At 38.4% G+C, this 16,491-nt stretch overlaps 1 protein-coding gene across 1 annotated transcript in view; it reads left to right on the forward strand.

Annotated features, from left to right (window-relative positions):
• The window catches only part of CMYA5 (cardiomyopathy associated 5), a 707,985-nt gene that overhangs the window by 389,421 nt on the left and 302,073 nt on the right, over nucleotides 1-16,491 (forward strand). The gene's annotated exons all lie outside the window — the stretch shown is intronic.

Raw genomic sequence — 16,491 nt, forward strand, 5'->3', positions numbered from 1 at the left:
GGACAGGAGAGATACAGGGTAGGGCATTTTCCTTGCATTCAGCTAATCCTAATTCAATCCCTGGTCTCCCTTGTGGTCCCTGATCACTGCCAGGAGTGATACCTGAGTACAGAGCCAGGAGTAAGCTCTGAGCACAGCAACGTGTGCACCCCCAAAAAAGAATAAATTGTCCAAGCAGTAAATGTCACCAGATGACCTAAAATGAATCAGGAAACACTGGACAACGGAGAAAACTTCATAAAGAGAGAGATAGCTCTAAAAAGAAAACCTAAAAATGAAACAAAAAAGCTTTACTTTTATGAGTATTCCCCCCAAAAAAACTTTATAATGAAATTAGGTTGAAGGTACTGAGAAGCTTAACTAGCACATGCGCCTACAACAGGAAGTGGGTGGAAGAACTGTTAAATCAGTGCAAGTTCACTTGAAAAAATTTCTCATCTTTCTCTTCAAAATTTTACTAAAATTCCCTCATTTTTTAGAAGAATCTAGAACATATGTTCTCAGTAGGAAAAAATTTTGTTTTGTTCTTAAGTTCCATATTAAGTCAATTACAGGTAGATGGATAGTCAGCTAAAATATTGTGGTTCACTCTTAGACAAAAGACTGGAGATGAAAACTATTAGGAAGGAAATAGAAGAAGGGTTTCAATAATTTGCAACATTGAAATTAGCACCGAAGCCTCAACAATATCTGTTTTATTATTATACATTTACATATGCCTGTAGTATTTCAAAGTTTTAAAATTATATATATTTTCTCTGAGGTAATCAGGGGACCATATGTGGTCCCAGGATAGAACAGGGCTCAGCCATATGCAAGGTAAATGCTTTAAACACTGTGCTATATCTCTGACCCTAATTATAGATTTTTAAATAGGATGGGAGCTTTCCTGACAGTGCTTGGGTTTCACAGTATTTGGGAGCCACCTAGGCTACATCCAGTGGGGAACAAGGGATTAAGCAGTGCTGAGAATGAAACCCAAGGCCTCACATATATAAGGTATGTGCTCTGCCACTTTAGTCCTACCTAGCTTTCCATTTCCTAACTTAAAAGTAAAGAGATAGAACAATGGTAATCACAGTGCATGTGATTCAGTCCAGATTGGTCCCTGATACTGCATCTGGTTCCTTGAGCACTGCTAGGAGTGACCCCTAAGCACAGAGCTTAAAGTAACTCTTGAGCTGGGTGTAGCCTAACAACAAAGTGAACTGGAGATTCAGTCAATATTTGGAAAAAGAAGTGTGTGTGTGTGTGTGTGTGTGTGTGTGAGAGAGAGAGAGAGAGAGAGAGAGAGAACATGAGAAATTAAAAGGGCAAAGAATGAAAATAAATAAATAAATAAATAAATAAATAAATAAATAAATAAATAAATAAATAAATAAAGGACAGGAAGAAAATGGGAGAGAATAGAAGTTTTGAATCTAGAGTTTTTGAGGGATTATTTAGAGATCCATCAAGAAAATGGGAGAGAATAGAAGTTTTGAATCTAGAGTTTTTGAGGGATTATTTAGAGATCCATCACATGTTTTTTTGTGGTGAATTATTATTCTGGCTGAATAGGCCCACTAACAGTATCTTATGAAAAAGTCTCAAGCAAGAGATGCGACTTGTCTCCAGTAACTTTCAATAACTTTCTAATCTCTACAATTCAGACAATAAATCCTTTTTCCATATGCAAAGAGTAAAAATGGGATGGCCAAATACAATTTCCTTAAGAAGATAAACACAACGAATGCACATGTGTGACTGAATCTAAATGAATTCTCAACTAGTCATTCAGGGTCAAGAAACAAACGCTTTAGTCAAGTTTCAAATAAAATTCCATTTCCCTCTAGACCCCTTGCTTACCCATTAGTGTATAAATTACATGCAAGTTGTCTGCATAGTTCATCTTTGCCTACAGCATCTGGTATTTATCATCAGAAACAGATTGGTGAGAGATTCTGGAGAAGCTTTTCATGTATTGTGAGTTTTAAACAATCTCTACAATTGCTTTTCTTTTTAATGCAGCTGAGCACATAGAAATGTGTGATAGAAAAACATGGAATGGAGCATTCACACTGAGACTTTCCAAATGCAGAAATGAATGTAGATCAGACAACTGAAAATAAAGGGAATTAGATGTCACAGCTAAGAGACTGAAGCCAGTCTGACCAGCCTTTCCATTTCCTGTGTATGGCAGGGAGCTTTCCAGGCATCCCTTGCCATGTTGGTGGAGCCTAAACTAGCAGCTCATGTTTCTGCCTTAAGGATTTTTTTTTTTCCAAATGGAGAAATGGAAAAGTTTTTGATGATCCACTTTGGAGTGATGACTAAGATATGTAAATAAAATTGCTCAAATTCCACAGTGAGTTGAGTGTGGCATTCCACTGGCCCTGAGAAGAAAGGACCCTATGCTTCACCAAATGTAGCTCTCACATGTTGGTGACAGAACTTTTCTTCGGTTCATTCTTCAGATGTAGAACTGTGGTGCTGGCCCACAATCCTGCTGGTAGATTGTGGCAAGTATTTGGGCAAGACCTGCAATTAATTTACAAATTCAGAAATGTCTAGAAGGCATTTATAAATAAAAATTATATAATATTATATATTATAATATATTATATTATAAATAAAAAATTAAAGAAGTGTTTACATGCTGGGGCAAAGTGGCCAAGCATTCTGCAATGCTAAATAAGAAAGAAAAGACCTTTCAAGTTTTTAGAATTGTAATGAGAGCTCAAATGACAGTAATTAGATAAAGTTTATGTGGAAAATTTGTTCTCCATATATTTTGGAACAGGTGGGTTTTCCTTGTTCTTTTGCTTGATTTCAGTTATGAATATTTATTTTGGTGATTCAATGCTACTAAGAAAAAAATTCAGGAAATATTATAAATGTCTTCTTTTTGACTGTAATTTGTTTTCTCTATTGGCAAAAAAGCAACAGATTATGGATTTCTTAGTTTGGCAGCTTATAGCTCTCCATGCAATAAAAATAAGCATAATTAAATGTTAATTTAATTAGTAAATTAACTATAATTTAATCATGAATTAACTATTACTTAATTAAAAGACTGGAAAACTTTATGATTAAATCAAGTCATTCTTAATATATTTGAGTAGACCTAAACAGTAAAGAAGCTTAGACTTTGTAAAGAGAAACCTGGCACTGATGAGTGGTAGAATTGAATTCTAACAAGCTGGGATTGTGCCAAGGTCGCCACGTATTGGCCTTAGTCTTGTGCTTTAAACTCCTTTTCTGGATAAGGGGGATATGTGGTGAAGGATCCCTATTTTGCATAGGTTACTGTGTTGTAAGAACACAGAGATGATGTGTGTTACAGATATTTATAACCAAGAAGACTGCACAACTTTATGTTTTATTTATGGCATTGTTTTTTAAGTGAAGGGCTTCAAATACATTTTATGTTTTCATGAAAAATAATGGTTTCCAGGCAAGAACTTGAAAGATTCTTTTTGCCTCGCATCTATAAAATATCACAAGGTGACTTTTCTCTAGGTTGGGTAAATCCCAGCTGGAGGCTCATAGAAATATTGCCCTGTTTCATAAAAGATAAATATTACTTGTATTCTTACTGTCAGTTTCTACTAGTAATGTAGATGTTATGCTGGATTTTGCCTGATATTTTTTGGTATCTATTATTCATACACATCTCAAATAGTAACCACGTATCTTTATCTTCAGAATGAAAAAAATGTACTGTTATTCCTTCAGAACACAGAAAATTAAAGACTGGTTGGGATTCTTGGAGTAAGAGTTGAGGTCAATGTTTAGGTCAGGAACCAAATTAATGGGGACCATTCCTAGCAGAGCATGAAAGCAAAAATATTATCACATTATATCTGAAGTTTTTTTAAAAAAAATAAAGCATGGTACAATTTTCAAAGAAAAAATGAAGACACTCTCAAGCTGTGTTCATAGTAACATGGGTCCTTCTGAAAGATTGTTCATATAATGCATTAATATAAAACTCATTTAAAGGGGCCAGAGTAATAGCATGGAGGTAGGGCGTTTGCCTTGCAAGCAGAAGGACCATGGTTCGAATCTTGGCATCCCATATGGTCTCCCCTTCCTCTCTACCCCCCCCCCCCCCGTGCCTGCCGGGGGCGATTTCTGAGTATAGAGCCAGGAGTAACCCCTGAGCGCTGCTGGGTGTGACTCAAAAGCAAACAAAAAAAAACCTTATTTTAAAAAACTACCTTCTAATTAAAATTGGTGGTTTAAAGAATATACAAAAGTCTTCCCACCAGTGAGAAATGAAGACAAATGTCTTCATATAAAATAGAGTAGGTAGGTAAAATATATGTTTTGTTAAATTTGAATTTCATATGAATAACATCATTTTTACCTAAGAAAAAACTCAAAATTCAAATGATTTCTTGTATTATTTGTTAAGTATAGCAACTATAATCTAAGGGTAAGTTTTCTTTCTGAGCACTGCTCCTGGAGAAAATTCAAGTGTAGAATAGTCAAGTAATTTGGAAAATAATTCAATATCACTTCAGATATTTCTGGGGCTGGACTTCTTGCTACTGAAGTGTTGAACTAAATCATTCTTTGCTATGGGGCTGTTATGTGCCTTGCAGAGAGTCTAACAACATCCTGACCTTTCCTCTTTAGATGCCAATAAAAATTACCCTAGACATGGCCAGCCACCTGTTTTGATAAACAAAATCATCTCTGGTTGAGGATGATTGTTCTGAGAAAAGGGGCATATTTATAAGTGCGATAAATTAAATTTGGTTAAAAGCCAGCCTGTCCAGGTCTTGAAAGAAGGAAAAAAATGTTTTTTATCTTAAAACATATGTCAGAGAAAGAGACACTGATGAAGAACTGACAAGAAAGTAGTTGAGAAGTTGAAGAGCTGGTAGACTTGGCATTGTTTGAAAACCTGATGTCCTATTAAAAAATTTTATTGAGTCTTTTCATCCTGGGAACCGGGATGTTCTGCCAACATGGGCTTTGGCAGCCCTCCACCATGCCAAAGGCCTCTTTAACCAGGCCTAGGAAGAGATGTGGGACATGGGTCACCCCAGCACCCCTGTACCTCCTTCCTCCAGAACTCCAGGGCTTTCCTTGGCCACATGCCTGGGCAAGCCAGCGAGGTGGGTCCCATGGAGGAGCTTATTGGTTTCCCTAGGCTTTCCCCATTTTCCTCCCAGCTCCAGAGGGAGGGTCTAAAGTGGGGGCTTTGACCTTCCGGCCTTCCAACTCTGGAAGGATCTCTTTTCTTCCTGGGAGCCAGGAGGTTCTGCCAGCATGGGGTTTGGCAGCCCTCCGCCATGCCAAAGGCCTCTTTAACCAGGCCTAGGAAGGGTTGCGGGACCTGGGTCACCCCAGCACCCCTGTACCTCCTTCCTCCAGAACTCCAGGGCTTTCCTTGGCCACATGCCTGGGCAAGCCAGCGAGGTGGGTCCCTTGGAGGAGCTTATTGGTTTCCCTAGGCCAGGGATCTCAAATTCAATTTACCTGGGGGCCGCAGGAGGCAAAGTCAGGTGATCCTTGAGTGCGAAGTCAGAAGTAGTAAGCCTTGAACATTGGGGGGTGTGACCCAAACAACTAAAACAAAACAAAACAAATAAAGATTTGTCTAGGACAGGGCCACAAAATGTTGTACGGCGGGCCGCTTTCCCCATTTCCCTCCGGGCTCCAGAGGGAGGGTCTGGGGTGGGGGCTTTGACCTTCCGGCCTTCCAACTCTGGAAGGATCTCTTTTCTTCCTGGGAGGCGGGAGGTTCTGCCAGCATGAGGTTTGGCAGACCTCCGCCATGCCAAAGGCCGCTTTAAGCAGGCCTAGGAAGGGATGTGGGACATGGGTCACCCCAGCACCCCTCTACCTCCTTCCTCCGGAACTCCAGGGCTTCCCCTGGGCCACATGCCTGGGCAAGCCAGCAAGGTGGGAATAGCAGCACAATAGTTTCTGGCTTTAGAAATTACCAGGGAAGTTTCCTTACTAAACCTGTCTAGTGTGAAACTGGGCTAGCGCCCAACGTGGAACATATTGACAAAAGTTTAGATATCATTGTGTTTCATTTGTTTGTCATAATCTGAAAGCTGTCCAGGAGCTTGTTATTCCTTTACTCCCTCACTCCCATCTCCTCTTACCCCACAGTTAACCATTTTTCTGTACTAATTATTTTTGTTTTGGCCACTGTGGATTACATATCTTTCACAGTAATTTTTTGGGTGGAGTCTGAAGCATCAGCAGGCAACACATCATGGCAAGGCTCCACGCTGTAGGCTTTTTGGCCAAGCTAAGAGAAAGATGCAGCCTCGGCTGCCCCCCACAGCCTTCTCTCTCCTTTCTCCCGGTCCCCAGGGTTATTCCTGGACACCTGCTCAGGGTCTCAGCAAGTGGGTTCTGACAAGGTGCAATTTAAAAGAAATCCCAGGCTTCCTAGTTCCTGCAAGGGGCTGGGAGGGGACTGGTGAACTTCCAACTTCCAGCAATTAGGAAGCAAACGCCTCTCGGGGAGTCGGAAGCTTTAGCAGGCAACACGGGGAGGGCATGACTCCATGTGCTCTTCTCTTGTCCAAATCACAGACCAAAGTGGTGTTTTGGAAACAACACCCTCCCTCTTGACTATTTCTAAAACATAAAAGGGACACGTGTATCTTTTTTGTATATCTCAGATGTATTCCCTTAACATCTATAACCCTTTTCAAAATTCCTCATATAGTTTCAATTTTGCCCACTGTCTTTGTTATTTGATTGTTTGATTTTTTTTCCCCCTTTGAAATCTGTTTTATAAGCAATACTGGTGGAAGAGTATCTCTGTATAGATTTCATGTTTGAACCAAGTTACGGGGAATGTTGGACTTTATTTGTCAGCCCCAGATGCACCAACAATATCTTTTGGCATTGCTTCTCTTTTGCATAAGCACATTAAAATGAGAAAATAATACATATGCAAACAAGTTCTTATCTAATAGAGATGGGAACACAAATTTGGTAATGCAATTAGGCCTTATACCCTGAACATTGGCATAATGATTTGGCTTAGGCCTCAGAAGAATGGGCATCGCCCACACACACACCTGAACGATGAAAACCATCTATGGAAACAACCACAATTGTCTATAACATTACCAGGATCCAAGCCTCTACCAGGGAAGACCTACCACTGCTTTGACATTGACTTACTCCAAAGAGTGCTCTCAATACCCAGACAACTCAGCAACAGCCTGTTTCAGGGCAGATCACTCTGCATTTAATGGTATGCTGAAAATAGAGGATGCTCCACATCAACCTAACATCATATCGCTTTCCATAGAGGCTGTACTAGGCGGCATTCCCACCAGCAGTGGATAAGAGTTCCTTTCTCTCCACATCCCCGCCAGCACTGATTGTTCTCATTCTTTGTGATGTGCGCCAATCTCTGTGGTGTGAGGTGGTATCTCATCATTGTTCTAAATGCTAAGTACTAAGTACTTAACTACTAACTACCTTCAGCTCCTCAAACAATTCTATTTTTTTTTTCAGATTGTCTTTTGTAATATTTTACTTTTTTCTTTGGTGGGGCATTCCTAATAGTGGCACTGTGCTTACTCCTTGCTATGCAGTTAAGACTTACTTTACTTCTGGCAGTGCTCAGGTGACCAAATGATACCAGGGTTTGAACCCAAGTACACAGCATGCTAGTCAAGCATCATGCCTGCTCTCTCATATATCCATCTCCCACCAAAAATCTTTTAATTAAATTAATCTAACTAAATGTAGGGGACAAACACCCTTACTTATGTTTGTTTATTTAAGTTAAGTCAACTCTGCTCTAAAACAGAACAATTCAATTTTGGCCCAAAACTCTTCTATAAATACACAAACAATATACACAAGCCTAAAGGTGCAATAAAAAATCCTTCTCATAAGATAAAACCCACATTTTCCTAAACCCCAGGTTATAAACTAATCTGTTCTAACATAAAGGTCCCAAAATAAAATGTCACAAATAGAATTAAAGTTGATTAATCCCTTACATAACAGGTCAGATGTATGCACATGGTTATGATCCAGGATCATGAAAACTAGAGACACAGCGTCTGAAGTCTTTCTTCCTGGTTGGTCCTAACAACATAACCACAGAATCTCCTCCTATATGGTTAAATATCTCACCCCACCCATTCCACATTTAGCCTCTGGAAAAACAATGAGACAAATAAAGCAAGTGGCAAGATGTGATTCAGGGTGTATTACTCAGGGAAAAAAAACTCTGAGGTGCGAATTAGCAAACAGCTTTGTTAAGTAGTTCTAGTATCAACATCTGGTGAGTGGGTGGGAAAGAAGGAAGCAGAATTGGACATGAGCAAGAAAACTCTGCTTCAGTGTAGCTATAACTCACCTGCTTGGAGCCCTAAAGCTGAAGGGCCCTTAATATTGACAGGGAAGCTGGGCCTTGCTATCTGCTTGACTCATTTATTGGAGGGGAGCTGCTCCAAGAAGGTGGCATGACAGACTGAATTGGGTCTTTACAGATAAGGTCATCCTCATCAGCCAACAACAATCCAACTAGTTAGATGGTGTACAATATAGTAGCCCTGACCAAGTGTAACCTGGAAGTCACACAACTTCCTAATAGTATGCCTGGAAAGTTCTAAAGGAGACAGGAGCCTGTGGTCTCTAGGTGGTCACTGTCTGGGACTTAAGCTATCATTAAGAGAAAGAAGGGGAAGTGTTGGGGTACAATCACAAGGGGAAAGAAAAAATTTACTGCTTGAGTTTGTGCATTTTATGGACAACTTTAGATTCCTTTCTGCCACACAGGCAAAAGGAAGGCTAAAACAAATAAGAATAACTGAAAAACTGCTCATATCCAGTGACATCTCTTGAGCAGTGACAACTATAACGGCTAGGTCTGGGGGATAAACCAAGGGATGAACTCAGAGTTTGGAAAGAGTAGGTTTTTAAGGGAACATCAAATGCTTCCCCAAATCCAAAGCCATGAGGATCAGAGAATGAAGCGAAATTTCCAGGGCCTTGTTTTCAACTCTATCTAAAACTACTGCTATAATCAACTATTCTTCCATGTCTAGCTACATGTCAGAACAAGTATCACTTAATGTAGAAGATCAAAAATATATTAAAAATTGAGTTTGGGGACCAGAGAGAGAGCACAGCAGCGTTTGCCTTGTAAGCAGCCCACCCAGGACCTAAGGTGCTTGGTTTGAATCCCAGCGTCCCATATGGTAACCCCTGAGCACTACTGGTGTGACCCAAAAACCAAAAAGAAAAATATTTTTTTGAGTTTGCATCTACAAAGAAATTCATACTTGTATTGAATCAAATAGGAGATAAATAAGGGGCTTGCGCGGTGGTGCAAGAGGTAAAGCATCTGCCTTGGCTCACTGTGGTGAGCCACCTTGTCACTTGTCACCTATGGTGGACAGCGGTTCAATCCCCCAGCATCCTATATGGTCCCCCAAGCCAAGGATGATTCTGAGTGCATAACCAGGAGTAACCCCTGAGCGTCACCAGGTGTGGCCAAAAAAAAAAAAAAAAACAGAAAAAAAAGGAGATAAATAAAATAATTCTAATATAAATGTGTATTACTCTCCGTGACTAGTAGAACTGAATCTCAGCCTAAGGTGAAGGTGTGTGGAAAGAAAAAGACTAAGGAAAGCAGACAAGTCTGTGATTCCTCTTTCTGAAAAAAGTAATGAGACCAGTATCTTTTCTCTTTAAAAAAACAAAAACAAAAACAAAAACGAAAAAAAAAAAACAGTTGGTGTCACCAGCCACAGAATTCTAACTTAGAAGCTGCCATTCATAGACAAGAAAGGCAGAGGTCTCTGACAAGAACTGGTTTAAAAAAGAAGAGGAAGAAGCTCTTATCAATAGCAATGCATGAGACTAATCAGACAACTATACCTCTCTCTTGTAAAGTCTGGAGTGGGGGCCAACATGTAACAATCATAAAATTAGTTAAATAATAGAAACTTAGATCAACAGTGGTTCCCTGGAGCTCCCTTGGTCCTAGCATCATTAAAGCAACTTGAGCATCTCCACAATCATTTATTAAACATTCCTAAAAAGAAAACCTCCATCCACACCTACAGGGTTCAGTGGAAATAGAATACAGATTCACAGCTGGAGAAATTTTATTCTGCCAAAGTAGCATCTAGCATCTCAGATTAAAAAGTGTCGAGGAAGTTTCTACCAACTCCCAGGACTGGAGGTGCCACACAGTTTATTCACAGAAACCTCTCCCCAGGATTCTCCTGAACAGTACTTAACTCTGCCAAATATTCTCTTCCTCCCTCTTATGATGTCCTTCTCGTTTCTCTCCTACACACCTTTGCCAGAATTTAGGGCACTTGCTAGAGATGTACAAGCAGTATATAGAGAAATTCAAGATAAGATTATTTGGGACCCTTTTCCTCCAAAAACTATAACTAGTTTGATTTCTTAACTCCAGAAGAGTTTACATTAAGTAAATAATTAATTAAGTAAGTTAAAAAATAAGTTAAAAAATGAATTCTGTATATGCTCAGCCCATCAATTTACCTAAGACCAGAACTATGTGATATAAGGTAGTGGTGCTCTGTCCATAAGGTATTTGTATCAGGTAGCAGAGGATAAAGATTTAGAAAGCTAGTTCCAAAGCATGAGGGAAGCACAAGAGGTAAGGTACATGTCTTGCATGTGACTACTTCTGCTGTAACACAGATTGTATTTCTGGTTCAAATATAGTATAGACCACTTTGAGTGGTCAATTCTGAGAGCCAGAAATAGCTCCTGAAAATTACCCGTGTTAGTCCAAAACAACCCCCCTAAAAATAAAGTCAATTCTAAAATAATACCCACTCTAAATTTTTATCTCAACGGTGCCACTTACTCAATGTGTGGTCTTTGAAGAGCATAAATTCCTCCCAAGTCATTGTGTCTTCATTTGTAAAATGTGGAGATAATAATAGTATGTTTCACACAATACTATGTTAGCATTTGGCACAGGGCCTATTATGTAGTAAGCACTCAGTAAACAACAGTTGTAACCATAGCTGTCCCACAAATAAACCTTTTAGGAAAAAAATTATAGAAAGATAGTAAGAAAGTCAACTCAACCTCGTATCAAAATCACAAAAGAAACAGTTCTAATATAGGTTGTTATATTGTTATGTTGTTATATCTATGTTGTTATATATGTTGTTATAATATATATTGATGTCTAGCTCTTAGCTCTCTGTCTCCTGGCTCAGTTAACCTGGAAATTTATTACCAAATCTCAATAGTGGTGGTATTATACCAAAAAATAAGAAAAATAATGATTTTATTTTTTAAAAAAAAATCACTCAAACTTTGGGGTACAGGACAAAATTGCTTTGGCATCACCATATCTCCCTACAATCTTTCCTGGTTCTATTTAACTAGGAAAAAGAGAATCACTCAAATGTCACTTCAAAAAAAATGTAGCTTTGGAATCTCTCAGAATTCAAAGCACTCAAGGTGTTACTCAATAGATGCTGCAGTGATTTCTGGAAGAAATGACTGTGCTTTCCAGCAGAGGTGACAGTGGTGCAGAGTAAATATGAATATGGCTCCTAACCAATGTGAACTGATTCCCAGCAAACACAACTGTGTTTCTTGCTATGTGTAGCAGTATCACCTGGCAGATGTGTTATTTTAGAAGCAGAGGTATGGTTGTCTGTGGCAATAGAGAAACTTTTGGAAGAAGGTTGATTGAGACCTAGCATATAGATAAAGCCAAGAGATGTGATATATTGTCAATGGTGGTGGGCTTGGAGTAAATAAAATTATTTAAGAAAGGCACAAAAATTGGGGGAATAACTGAAATGGAGAAGGGCATTCTGAATAGAGCCTTGGAGGGATTAATAATCATCACATATGAAGTACATTTTTGCTATCTGGAATCACTTTGGGTCAAATGAAGGATTTTTTTTTTTTTTGGTTTTTGGGTCACACCTGGCAGCATTGGGGTTACTCCTGGCTCTATGTACAGAAATCGCTTCTGATAGGCTTGGGGGACCATATGGGATGCCGGGATTTGAACCAACTACCTTCTGCATGAAAGGTAAACGCCTTACCTCCATGCTATCTTTCCGGCCCTTCAAATGAAGGATTTCATTGGATTTCAGTATAGAAGTGACATCTAGAGCACTGGGTTTTTATCTTAGTCTGCAACTCACTGACCCTCTTGTGGAGAAGAAACTTAAGCTCAGTTTATCCAGGTGTATTTCATAACTGATGCCCTTTACATTTTTGGAGGATGTTTTAAGCAGTGCTTAGAACCTGAAACCTGGGACCTGAGAGCCACTCCCAAAAATACTCAGCTAAGAGGATTGAATTGCTACATGTTTGGACCCAGCTGCAATTATGCTTTTTATAAAATTTTCATTTCATCACTAACAGATTCAAATAAAGTTAAGATATATACAACATCTCCTTTTCAATTGAAATGAAACTCCCAATAACTTGGAAATATATTAGCATACAAATTAATCCTTTAATTGGTTAGTTTTCTTCTTTATGAGGTAAGTAATTCCCTTCTAGAGTTTAGGTACCAGTAAAAGACTTTCTATAAAAGTTGACAACTCACTGGAAAGACAAATTCCAAATGTCTGAAAATTTCTCTCTGTGTTCTGTGTGCTGGGCAAAAGTCAAGATGGCCAAGTACACCCAATTATTTAATGGGATGGACTAGATTCCTTGCAACTCAACTTATCTTTTTACTTTCTGGTAGAGTTCCCCCTCTGATAAGGAATCTTTATATAGTCATGTACTTTATTGAGCATCTTTCTCAAGAGTGGAATTATACCTGGGTGAGAAATTCCCTGAAGAAGTCAAGAGTTGTAGACTAACTCCCAAGAGAAAATGTTTCTGTCCTGGGCTAAAGACACAAGAACCAGTATTGAGGGCTTGCTCTTAGAGATGTAGAAACCTGTCATCATGTGAGGGAAGTTGAAGAATTTTAATGAGACTGTCTGTATTGTCCTTAAAAGGCAAAGTGTCTCCTAGAAGGCATCTATTAGGATCAGTCTGGCAAGTACATTCTTAGACAAACTACAAGGAAGCCAACTGCACAAAATAGTTGGTTGGCAGCAGCAACCAACTTTAATGGGGCCAACCTGATCCACCCTTTTCCATCATGTGGCTCTGCCTCTTGGACCAGAAGGTTGTGTTTGGGGCCAGGACACTTCCCTGGACAGTACTTATATATCCTCTGCCCACTTTGCTTCTCAGGCCTCCTATTTTCAAGCTTCGGTGACTAACCAATTCCCTTTCTGACTAACCATACAGTCATCCCTTAAATGTACTAAGATCTTCCTCAGGACAGGTTAAAATCAAGTATTGGTGCTTTATAGTATGTGACAAACACACTGAATTGACCCAATCAATATGTGTGCTCACCTGGCAAAGGGCTATTTCCATTCCTAGTCTAAATCCTGATGTCACCCCATCGTTGTCCTCCTTCCTTATGACACCTACTCTAGTTTAAAATGTCCTTTGATTTCATTTCATTTTTATTTTCTATGTCCTTTTGCATGTCTCTACTAATTTTTTGAGTGGGATTGCTCTGAGAAAGGATACTATCTTTAGCATAAATTGAATCAACTGAGATAAAATCTTTTAACAAATTTAACTGCCATAATCAGCTTCATTATATTAAAGAAGGCTAAGTTCGCAATTATAATTTTTATTTGAGAGACAAAATTATGTTCATAAATGAAACAAATATACATGTATTATCACATTAAAGTTACTACTAGATCTAAAAGTTGGTAAGTATAAACAAAGAGAGGAATTAAGTTTTTATTTTACTTTTATAATAACTTAATTTTTTTGTTTTTTCAGTGACTTACACCATTAACATTTACTAAAGAAAACTAAGCATCAATAAATTTATTATTATTTCAACCTTGAATAAACAGATTTAATGTGTTGCCACTTCTCATATTTCAATCATCCAATAGTATTAATCATTTATTATTTTATTCATTTACCTATTCAATTGTATACTTATTCATACCTAATTTGTGCCATAAATCACTTAAGCAGGATATTAAGAAGATAATTGGGACCATGGAGAATGAAAAAAATGAATGTTCAAGTGGGACAATACAATGAAAGACAAAAGTTTAAAGATTGTATAGGACATGGGTCAGAAAAATAGAAGAAAGGCGAAGGCATTTGTCTTGCATGTGGCTGATCTCATTTTAATTCCCAGACCACATATGGTCCCTGAGACACATCCAGTTTTAATTCTGTCTCTATTGGTACAGATAAAAATATGAATGATCCCTCATTGAGATCTATATCCCTGGTGTTCTAATGGAGAAAATTATAAAGGGCTTAAGTGATTTCCTAAAGATTTCCCAGCAATGAAATTTATATTAAAAATTTATAAGACTCAAGGTGCCAAACTAGTGCTTCATTACAATTTGCAATTGCAGCTGCCATGGACCATAAGTTAGTATTTAGGAAAATATGAGTATATATATATATATATTTAATATAGTTGCTATATTTTTATCAATTTATTTTTATATATCTTGGCTTTTGCTCCCCAGAGATTTTTTTTTCTGAGAAATTATTTGTCCAACATCTAAACTTTTAATTAGAAGATATAAACATCTCAACTGTAGGGCCCGGAGAGATAGCACAGCGGCGTTTGCCTTGCAAGCAGCCAATCCAGAACCAAAGGTGGTTGGTTCGAATCCCGGTGTCCCATATGGTCCCCCGTGCCTGCCAGGAGCTATTTCTGAGCAGACTGCCAGGTGTGACCCCTGAGCACCGCCGGGTGTGACCCAAAAACTAAAGGAAAAAAAAATCTCAACTGTAAAAAATAAAATTTCCAGATTTTAAAAAGATGGGATGTTCTTTGTTTAATACAATTGAGCCTTTTGTCATTTTTGTCAGTTATGAGAACATTTTAATATAATTATATAATTTTCTATTTAATTGTTCAATTACTCTTGTTTAAAAAGAAAGAAAATAAGGCCAAAATTTTCATGTAAGAGTTCAATTGAGAGGTACGTAGAGCTTTCATTAGTCGTCATTACACAGAACCAGTAGTTCCTGAGCTCTGTTGGGTATGGTTTCAAAGAATCCTCCAACACAGTATGTTTAGATGATAATATTTCATATTGCATTATTAAAATAAAGGTCAGTGTTTAAACTAGTCTTCCTGGTGGCAACAGAAAAAATTAGATATAAAAGTATCTATTACCTGTTTAAAAATTCTTCCCAAATAAAATTTTTCTTGACACTTGGATTTAAAGAAAATTTCATTTTTAGAGACCAGGGAGATGACTTGAAGTATTGGAGAATATTAAATCAGATATTGGGATATCTGAGGAATGGCCCCCAGGTCTTCTAAGCATTGCTTAGGATTCTTCCCTTCTACAAAAGAGAAATAATCAAAATATCCCACTTTACATGTGAAACCCACAGGTCTGATAACTGGGGCCACAGGGAACTCCAGCATGCTACCAGTATAGCCTAAGATTTTAAAAAATAAATTTATTTCTATTGATGTCTTATTTATATAAAAGAAATACAGTGATGTAGCTGACACAATCTTACTAACAACTTACCATTTGAAAGCTGTTTTAGGTTTCTGCATTTAATTCCAGGGTGTGAAGATTGTCTAGCACAAGGGTCCCAAACTATAATCCAGGGGTCACATGTGGCCCACCAAGGATTTTTATCTGGCCTGCCCAGTGTTTTTGCCACCACTGTCTGTCCTGCTTAACAGCCCACTCATCCTGGGCTAGTAGTACACATATGTAGGATGTTCTCCTTACTCTCCAGCTATTCTCCTTTTCTCTATCCCTCAACTCCTCCTCTCAGTCTTAGGCAGAAGTCCTCAAACCAAAAGCAGGCCCATAATTCTCATTGAAATACTGGTAAGTGGGGCCAGAGAGATAGCATGGAGTTAAGGTGTTTACCTTTCATGCAGAAGGTCATCGGTTCGAATCCCAGCATCCCATATGGTCCCCCGTGCCTGCTAGGAGCAATTTCTGAGCACGGAGCCACAAAAAACCCCTGAGCACTGCCGGGTGTGACCTAAAAACCACACACACACACACGCACACACACACACACACACACACACACACACAATACTGCTAAGTTCGTTGATTTAACTTGTTCTTCATTTTAAATATTGTATTTGTTCCCATTTTGTTTTTTACTTCAAAATAACATGTGCAGTGTGCATAGAAATTTGTTCATAGTTGTTTGGTTTTTTAACTATAGTCTGGCCATCCTACAGTCTGAGGGACAGTGAACTGGGCCCCTGTATAAAAAGTTTAAGGACCCCTGCCATAAGTAGGGCATCCTAAAAATCACTGTAATAAAGTTTATTTCTGACACTGCTTACCCAAAACATTTCACAAGCTAGAGGCTCAGTCTCCTCCAAGATTGTGTTCTCTACTTCTGACTGCTATCACAAGCCCAATCTATTATTAGTAGTTATAACAAAATGACTTTGACCAGATATTACTAAGAATCTCTTATCATAAAATAGAATTA

Source organism: Suncus etruscus, chromosome 2 (assembly GCF_024139225.1).
Source record: "Suncus etruscus isolate mSunEtr1 chromosome 2, mSunEtr1.pri.cur, whole genome shotgun sequence".
Lineage (NCBI taxonomy): Eukaryota > Metazoa > Chordata > Mammalia > Eulipotyphla > Soricidae > Suncus > Suncus etruscus.